Below are 9,121 nucleotides of genomic sequence, written 5' to 3' on the forward strand. Positions count from 1 at the left end.
GAGAGATGACTAAAAATAACATAGTTGGTGAACTTACTTATTTCCAAGGTGTAATTTGAGTCACTGCTTTCACTGACTACACTTCAAAGCAAAACAAAACCAAACAACAAACACTTCCTATTTGTCGGGACTGGAGAGCCAGAATAACCCCAGAGGAATTGTATAAAATAATTTTTATTTATATATGTAAATATATTCACACATTCTGGAGCAGAACAGTTTCTCAATCAGCAACATTAATCTACAGTGTAGTCATACAACTCTGAACTAATTCACCTCCTGTTAATGTCAAAGAAAATCATCAAAATACCTCTTTTTTTTAGAATAGCTATCTATTATCAGTAATTTTTTAATTTTTTTTTTCAAAAGAGCCTTATAGAAAAAGGATCCCTCCAGTAAACTGAAAGGAATTGTGTCTTTTTGAGGTGTTAATTCCTATATTCCATCTGCTGCTCCCTGCATTTGCAGTTCTGCCTGTGAGTCACAGCTTCAGGATATGCCTGTACCAGTTCTAGGGGAAGTGAGCACAATTCCACAAGTGTAATTCCATATCAGTATGGAATCAAATCAGTCTTTGATTCCCTACAGTGATGAAAATTAACTGGTACACCTGCAGCAATACAGATTTGTTGATTAGATCAGGTTAATTAACTGGCAAAACCCTGCTATTACAACATTATTCAAGCTCCCTGAGTATTGCTCAAGGTAAGGGGCAGTCATTGGGCAGTACCTCTCACTGCCCTTCAACTCTTGGTTTATGTGAGCACTGTTTAAGTAACCACCCCAACCATCCCACCCAAATTCGGCTGCAAGGGTGATTGCTTTCTGGAGCTGTTCAGCTGGGACAGTGTTGCTGATGGCTGCCAGAAGCCAGGAAACTCGCATGTCATTGGCAGTAAGAGAGCTTTACTGGAACTGAAGCCCAAATCTCTCATTGTTTATCTGAAGTACCAGGCAGTTAACTTGAAAAATGGTCATTTATTGTGACCCTGGCTGTGCAATTATTCAGGCTGGTAACTGACATCTCAAAAACAAGAGCAGTGCTGTAAAGAAGCACTGAGAATTGCCAAATGACAGAGCAGTAATTGCCATACACGGAGTTACTGTAGCTAATTTGGGAACTGCTCTCACATCTCAGCTCCAGTGCTGGATACTCAGGACTGTTTCCCAGCAGAGCTTGAGGAGGACCTCCAGCCTCCCAGATTCCTCCCACAGCCATTCATAAGGCCAGTGAATCTGTGGAAGAAGAGAGAATTTTCAAAGCCAGGAGAAGCTGGAGGAAATCCAGTGTCTCTTACTTGTTCACGTCTCATTATTAAACAGACTTCTTATTATTAAAGTGCTGAAGAAAGGCCTTCCAAAAATGCAGGAGCTAATTTAGAAGACTTTTGTCTGTGCCAGGAGGTCCTGCTTGAATTAACTGTGTTTGCTCACCTTGGATGGGAATTCCCAGATGCTTTTGCTGATGTGCATGTCTTACAAGAGGTAATTTCTCCAATATGTTATTCTCAGGAGACTGGAGGGGAAGGGGAAATCAAACTTTGGTCCTGAGTTAATACAGGGACCAATCCCTTTTTTAAAAAAAAACATCAGTGAAGTTTCCATGGCTTCGGGGTGTTGGTCCCTGAGAAACTGAATTTTGCAAAACCATGATTGTCCTTCTTCCCTCTTCTAAATACTGGCAAAGGGTGACTTTTGGATATTTCCTAGTGGCAAGAAATATAAAATTGAAGGTTGCAAATGATGAAGAGTGCAACCTTCATTAAAAGCCACTCTCTCTCAGACAAACCTCTAATAAGCTCTGGTAGCAATAACCATTGGTCAAGGATGACATGGAAAACATTTCCTTCGGAGATGCAATAGGTTGAGTCATGCTATCCACTAAAGAATTTAAAGAACTTAAAGAAATAAAAGAATATTAAAGAATTTAATAAATTGGAGGTTTAGAAGCCCAGCATCCCTAGGTTAAGGGGTGCCTCCTGCAGGAAGTGTCACTTAGGAAGAACAGTCAGTTTTGGAAACAGGCATATCCAGGTCTGTCAGTCCATTTCTTATCTTAAAACTACAAACTCTATAGAAAACAAACTCTTTACTCTGTTCATATGGTGCATAACAAAACAAGGCCTTGGATAATCATCAGGAGTCAGAATTGTTTTAGGAATGAATAAATGTTTGGTGTCATCAAAGATGTGGTTTCTTTACCTCAAAAGCAATTTTCTTGATTTGCAAAGTTGATGAAGCTGATGGAATTTCTCTAAAAGCCTTCTCACTTGGCCATACACAATTCCCGCAAGTCTGAACTTCGTAAGGATAATATCAGTAGCTCTTGGAGAGTAAACTTTGTAATAGTAAAGAGTAAACTTTGTAATAGTAAATAGTAAACTTTGACAAAGAGCACAGTAGCTCTTTTTTTGGAATGTGGGGTGAAGATTAAACCACAGCAGTTACTATGTGCCAAGCAGAGCTCTGAATGGTCCTACAACACACAGTGCAAACTCAGTGGAGCAGAACAGTTCCTCTACATCCGAGCTGGCATGCTGGCAGGATGGAAGGAATGTTGTCTTCTCAAATGCCTGGGAAATGAAGTGAGACCACAGTGTGAGGGGCTGGAGTTTCACTAATTCTTTTTAACATCTCTTTGAAAGAATTACCCGTAATCTGCAGTGGCTTAGTTTGCATGCCATCTCTTTATTTATGGCTTTAATATTAATCTCCAGGGCTGAGTCTCTGTTTGTCTTGGTCGGACAAAAGTGTTGGAAGTTGCCCCTTGTCACCTTTCCTGTATTGCTGATGCAGTGCTGGGTCAGGTAGATTTGTAGCAATGGTTTTAATGTTGCAAGCAAAAAATGAACCGAATTTATTGCTGCAGGTTTGAGGAAAATCCTTCCTTCTCCTCTTTGGTTTAGTTGGGGTTGTTTTGGTTGTGGTTTATTTTTTTAAGTGGAAACTTAAAATGCTTTTTTAGAATTGTGCTTTCATCTGTGTCTGCCTCTTCCCCTGCTCTGTTTGCTCTTGAGTCCCCAGAATTAGCAAGAGTGGTGTTCTAGTTTGCAGTGCAGTAGGAAAGAATAACTTGACTTTCTAAAATGTAATAAACAGTGCAAGACCTGGAACATGTACAAAACCTTCAGACAAGGTGAAAGCCCCCAGAAGAATACTTCTATTCAAAATGTCTGGGGATGTCTGCAAGTACTGCCAGCAGCTTAAGTCTTGTCCTTTTCCTTTCCAAACATGTGTATTAGGTTTTCCTTTAAAAATACATACTGTATCCCTGAACTCTTCCACCCTCCCAGTCAAAGAAGGTAGTATTTCCTTTAGACCAGTTGATTCACACATAAAATAAAAGCTGTGAGACATTATTTTGGTCTTGGTTGTTTCCCTCTTGTGATACTGATGGAAAAGAGTCTCTTTGAAATATTCAAGCTTTAAAACCACCAATCATCTCTAGTTATTCAGGGTTACCTGGCTCAACATGTCAGGAATTCCAGGGGGCTCAAATCCAGTTCTACCTGACCTGATCCAGCTCTCTTTAAAATGTCCCTTATCCTCTGGGGCCTGTCTATGCTAGACAGCAAATCTTACAAATCTGTACACTGCACTTTATTTCTTCATTGTGTTTTGGTTTTGAATGGAACTAATGATGGTCTTCCCTCCTCTTGTTTTTTTTTTACAACAAAATATCTGCTTTGCAGACAGGGAAAAATATTTTTGTTTTTTTTTTTGTGTAGGAAGCTCAGCTACAGACTTACCTTTCTGTAATGCCTGTAGGTTAAATCAGTGAAGATAAAGCCCTTACATCACACAATCTGTTCTGTACCTGTGTCTCTAAATTCACATGGAATCACTTAGAATAATGTCTAGTAGATTTGGGTAATTTGTTCCTTAAATATGAGCTTTGTCATTATTTTGGGGTCAAATATGATGGAGTGAGAGACTGTCTGTTGTTTAATGTGTCATCTCTTCCACCTGGGTGACACCCATCTGTTTGAGTGTCCCAAGCAGAGGCTAATTTTGTAGCTGTGCTGTTGCCAGCAGCCTGAGAAGGATTCTTTGTGGCATTTATTTACTTACTTTTGTCTTAAAATCACTGCTGATTACGGCCTGAGTTTCTCTTTGTGGTCAGATGAGAACAGCGAAAATTCCACTGAAATTTAACTTACTGGGAAGGAGCCATAAGTGGTCTAGGATTTATTCTTGGATTGTTTTGCTGTGTCACCATCCTTTATTAGCTGGCAATTTCCTGTTGATCGATGACAAAGCAGTCAAACAGCATATCCTCTGCAGTGGAGGTTGTCCCTACATGAGTAGTTTTTTGTATTTAAAGTCTAGGCAACAGAGAATTCTTCCTAGGCCTAAAAAATATGTGTGGAAGGAAGGGATTAATATTAAGATGATGGCCTCATCATCTGATTTGGCCTCTTAAATCCTTCTGGGAAGTGCCAGGTCCAGAAATTCCCCCAATTAATTTTCTTACAATCCCCTCTGTATTCTGCTTCTAACAAAGTCCTGTGAGAATGACTACAACAGATGAGAAAATTAACTGAGATTTGAATCACATTTGAAATTGGCAGGAAAGTGAGGGGCTTAAAGCCAAGCTCCACAACATGCTCAAATACAGAATATTTGGGATCAAGAGCCCAGTGTTTGCTTCTGAGGAGAACTAGGGCTGCTTGTGATTTGCTGCAATCAATCAGGACTTTGCAGTCCCCTCAAAGAAATGTCACTGGGAATGAAGTGCATGGGAGGGGGAGTCAGCCTGGAGGCTTGCCTGGGGGACAGCACCAGCTGTGGCTGGGACCCCCTTCCTGCTGTTATCTGGAGTGTGTCTGGAAAATATCATGAACCCATTTCTCGTTGCTGTTGTTTTGTTTGGGTTTTTTTTAGTGAGTTGGTTAGCAGAGGTTGGCTGCAGTTGATAACAGGGATACCTGTGAGAACTGTGTGACCGGCTCAAACGTAATTCTGAAGGCATTAATTACATACTGCTGAAATTTCATACCATAATTGCAGATCTATGTTATGTTACGGCCTTTGCAGTAAACTGAAGCAGCTCATTTCCACAAGAAATTTTGGAGACAAGTAACCACTTGAAGCCTAAAACTGTTCCATTGTCATTATTGCTCTTTGTTTTCATTTCTAAATCTTGAAATTAGTGTTCTTAAAAAAATAATAAATAAAGCAAAAGGCAAATACAGACCATCTGTGAAACAGAAAGAAATTGTTAAAAGCTGCATCCGTGAGGATCTCTGGGAAGAGTGCCACAACACAACTAAGCATTCAGTCAGCATGATATAATTACAAATTAAACATCTCTAAAACAAATTCCAAACTGAAAATAAAAATCCATTCTGCTACTTTGTTTGTGGTAGAGGATCATATTAATCTCAGTTCTAGAAATTACCACCTATCCTCCTGCGAACTGCAAGGTCTGTGGGGTTGCATGCCCTCCACAGGTGGGGTTTTTTTGGAGGAGGCACCTCATGGGGAATTGCTCAAATCCATGTTTCATTCAAGAGACTGAGTTCAGGAGATTTAGAGCAAGTGTGGAGCTTGATGCATTTTTTAGAGCTCTGAGGTAACAGCAGGTAATGACATTCTGTGTTGATGGCATATAGATGCCTCTTGTTCCTGGAGGTGATTTATCCAGCTCATATCAACTGGATTCATTTAAATAAAGAGCCATTGACAATGATATCTTAAGACATAATAATTTTACACTTAACTAGAACACAGGCTCCAATACGTTCTCATTTCTTGCTTTTATCTACAGAAACATTTTGCTGGCTTAAGCCAGACTGGATGTGATGGCTCTTGGGACTCCCAAGGTAAAAGTGCTTTCAACAAAGTCATCTAAGTATTTGTAATGACAACTTATGTTAGTGTTTACTGCTGTATTTGCAAGAGGAACAAATGGAAACTTTAGTCCTTGAAAAAGAAAAGCCAATAGAAGAATTCTGTAAATAAATTAAATGGATGATGACACAATGTTTAAAATTATTGCTGAACAATTTTGTCATTTAAACCAGATTCTTTTTCTAGGCATGCCCTGCCTTTCATAGAAAAGTGTTACCCTCAGTTTTAGAGGTTAGATCTGTATGTTATATAGCTCTGTCCTTTCCATCAAAACCAGAGTTGCTTCTAAGAACTGAAGATGACTGTAATGAAACAAAAATCTCCAGAACAAAATTTCTCCATGAAGATCAGATTGATCCTGAGACTGAATAAACAAATTAGTTTCTCAGGGAAGTTCAAAGTAGCTGCAAGAAAACGGTTTGACCTGTCAGGCACAAAATAGTACACCAAACTCAGCACAGTTTTTGGAACCTTCCTAATTTAAACCAAAAGAAAAATCCTCTGCCTCATATATATAATTCTAAATGAATAATCAGTTCTTAAGATGTCTGGAATAGGAAAAACTGAATTTTCTGCTTTGAAGAGGAGCATAAATCAATGGCTTTTAAGGGAAGGCTCATCAGAGTTTCCTTTGGACATTTGAAACCAATGAAGATGTCCTTGGTAAACAAAAATACTGCAATAAATGTAAAAATTCAGGTTTTTTGCTTGCTGATCCAATGTTTTGTTTTTCAGTTGTGACAGTGTCTTAGAAATAGAAACTGTGTATTTCATTGTGAATTTCTTTACTTGGTTTTGGAACTTCAGCCTTAAATTTTTCTTAAGAGTTTTCAATACCTCTGAAGGGAGATGATTTAATTTCAGAATTCTGTGTGATGTGCATTGTAAGTTTTACTCTGGTCACAAAAGCTCCTTTTTCTGATTGCGATTATCACCTGTGTATTTCTTTAACAGAGAGATTGTCTGGGAAATAATTGCCATTATTTATATCCAGTCTGTTCATCTCCATACTTCCACTTCTCAGCTCTTCCCTCATGTCCTAGGTGTGTTAAATCAGGGAGTCTCAGCACTGCTGTTATCTGATCTGTGCTTCCTGGCTTTCCACCCTCTGAGAAATCATTCCCTGGACAAAGTGCTTTCTGGAATAAGCCTTCTGTGCCTCATGGTATAAAGATCAGCAGCAGCCCAGAACTGTTGTGCTTAGTCAACTTAAAATGACAGATGCTGTTAATTACAATTAGAACTCATTAAAACCAAGTCCACTGGTGGCTCTTATGAAGTGAGTACCTGCTTGCTCACTGGTTATTTAATTGCTGTACAGACTGTCAAGCAGACAACAACAGCACTGACTGGAGAGACGCTATAAATCCTCACTGACTTCCCTCATTTTCAATCCTCCAGAGACTGCTGACAAAATTATTGAGATTCTTCCTCCTCCAGTGAATAAGAAATGCTGAGTAAAAGGATATTACATAAATTGGCTGACATTTGGAGTGGACTAGCTAATTCTCATTGCCTCGTGTGTGGTGGCTGTGTGTGTATGTGCACATGTGCCTGGTATTGTCAATGAGCTCCCTGCCCACTCCCCTCTGCTCCCAGCAGGCTGCTGGGAGGCTGAATTTTGGGGGTTACGTAAGAGACAGTCTAGGAAAACATCCCAACCATTTGGAATTTACCCTCGGCACTAACCTCTTTCCTCCATTGTGTCATGCACTTAAAAAAAATTATTTTTTGTTTAGTGGCGTGACGGGGATGTGTCTCATCTGAAAAAATGAGGTCTGTCTGTCGTGGGCAGGGAGCTGGGTGTATTGACTTTTGCAAATTGACTTTTGCTCATTTCTGCTTTCCATGGGCTGTGGCTGCATTCCCTGGAGTCAAAACTCTCTCCTTTCTCAAACAGCTGGGAGTTGAAGATCAGCAAGGGCAATCGTTCAGCAAAGGGAGATAAAAGTGAGCTGTTAGGGCTGTATCTTCACCTACTGGCAGCTGCTTCCTGGGAAAGGGCTGACAGCAGGTGCTGTGGTTTACAAACATTTCTGACAAATCATCACCCTCGAAAAGTAACAAAAAGTAATGTTATGAGATTATACTTCATGGCCAGTGAAGATGGGGTCATTCCTAATTTTAATAGACTGATGTGAAAATCATAAAACACATCCTAGTGAAAGCGCGTTTCACCAGGAACATTGCTTGTTTACTATGTGTAAACCTCCTCTGAGCTGTGCTCATTCTGAATGCTGCTTCATATTCCTGCAAGTTTGTAAGGAGTTTTATCCAACAAGTTTTGGTTGGCCTGTCTTGTAACACCAGAAGCACATGCCAGTACATTTTTCTTATACTACTTTGGGACAGTGCAGCGTTACTTTATTACATGTGATTTTTCTCTGGTGGCCTAGAACCTTAATCCTGATTCCACTCAAGTTTCGTAGCAAAGATCTTAGTAATAATTTTGTTTTCTTTTAAAAGTGGTTGGGATCAGACCTCTGGGCACTGCCTCTACTTTGTAATGTTCTGCTTTGAATTTCTTAAACGTTCTGCTCTCCATCTTTTGCAGGTTGAAATGAATGAGAGTTCAGCTCTGTACAACAAAGCAGGAATTACAGCTGAATTCCTCCCAGTCCCACTGCTTTTCATATGCTAAAATCAATAGATTGGATTCAGGCAGGAGGTAAGCAAATGCAGCTCCTTTGTTTTTGCTCATTTGTACCACACCTGGATTCTGGCCAGTTCCATCCAGTCTCCTATGATAATTGCATACAGTTTGTTCCAGCCTTTTCATCCCATTGCTTACAATGCTCACGATTGGCCTTTCTTGCCTGTAACCATCCAGGAGAAAAGAACGTGTCTGAGAGGTAATGTAATTGTGTTTTCAATTATCCCCTGTGGGAGCAATCCAAACATCATAATATAAGCTAAACTCTTTTTTTTGAAGATGGTGCACAAAGCTCACGTAAAGAAACTGAAATAAGAATAAAGACTATTCAGTGCTGATCTATTTTGTATGTGAGTGGAAGAACAAAGGTACCCTGCTTCATTCCTAACAACCAAACCAGTTCACTTCTGTTGTCTCCTAACACAGGATATAGCAACACACAAGCTGCAGCTTTTTTCCTAGGCCACTACAAATTTGATGTTGTGTCTTGGGCAGGTGGCAGCCAAAAAGCATTTGTTTACCCCTTCATAATTTTCAGGGGCCTCTTTTCAGAAAAAAATACTTCCATCTGCTGAGTACAGTTGCATAAAAAATAATAATAATAAAAGAAAAAAA

Source organism: Parus major, chromosome 4 (genome assembly GCF_001522545.3).
Source record: "Parus major isolate Abel chromosome 4, Parus_major1.1, whole genome shotgun sequence".
Classification (NCBI taxonomy): domain Eukaryota; kingdom Metazoa; phylum Chordata; class Aves; order Passeriformes; family Paridae; genus Parus; species Parus major.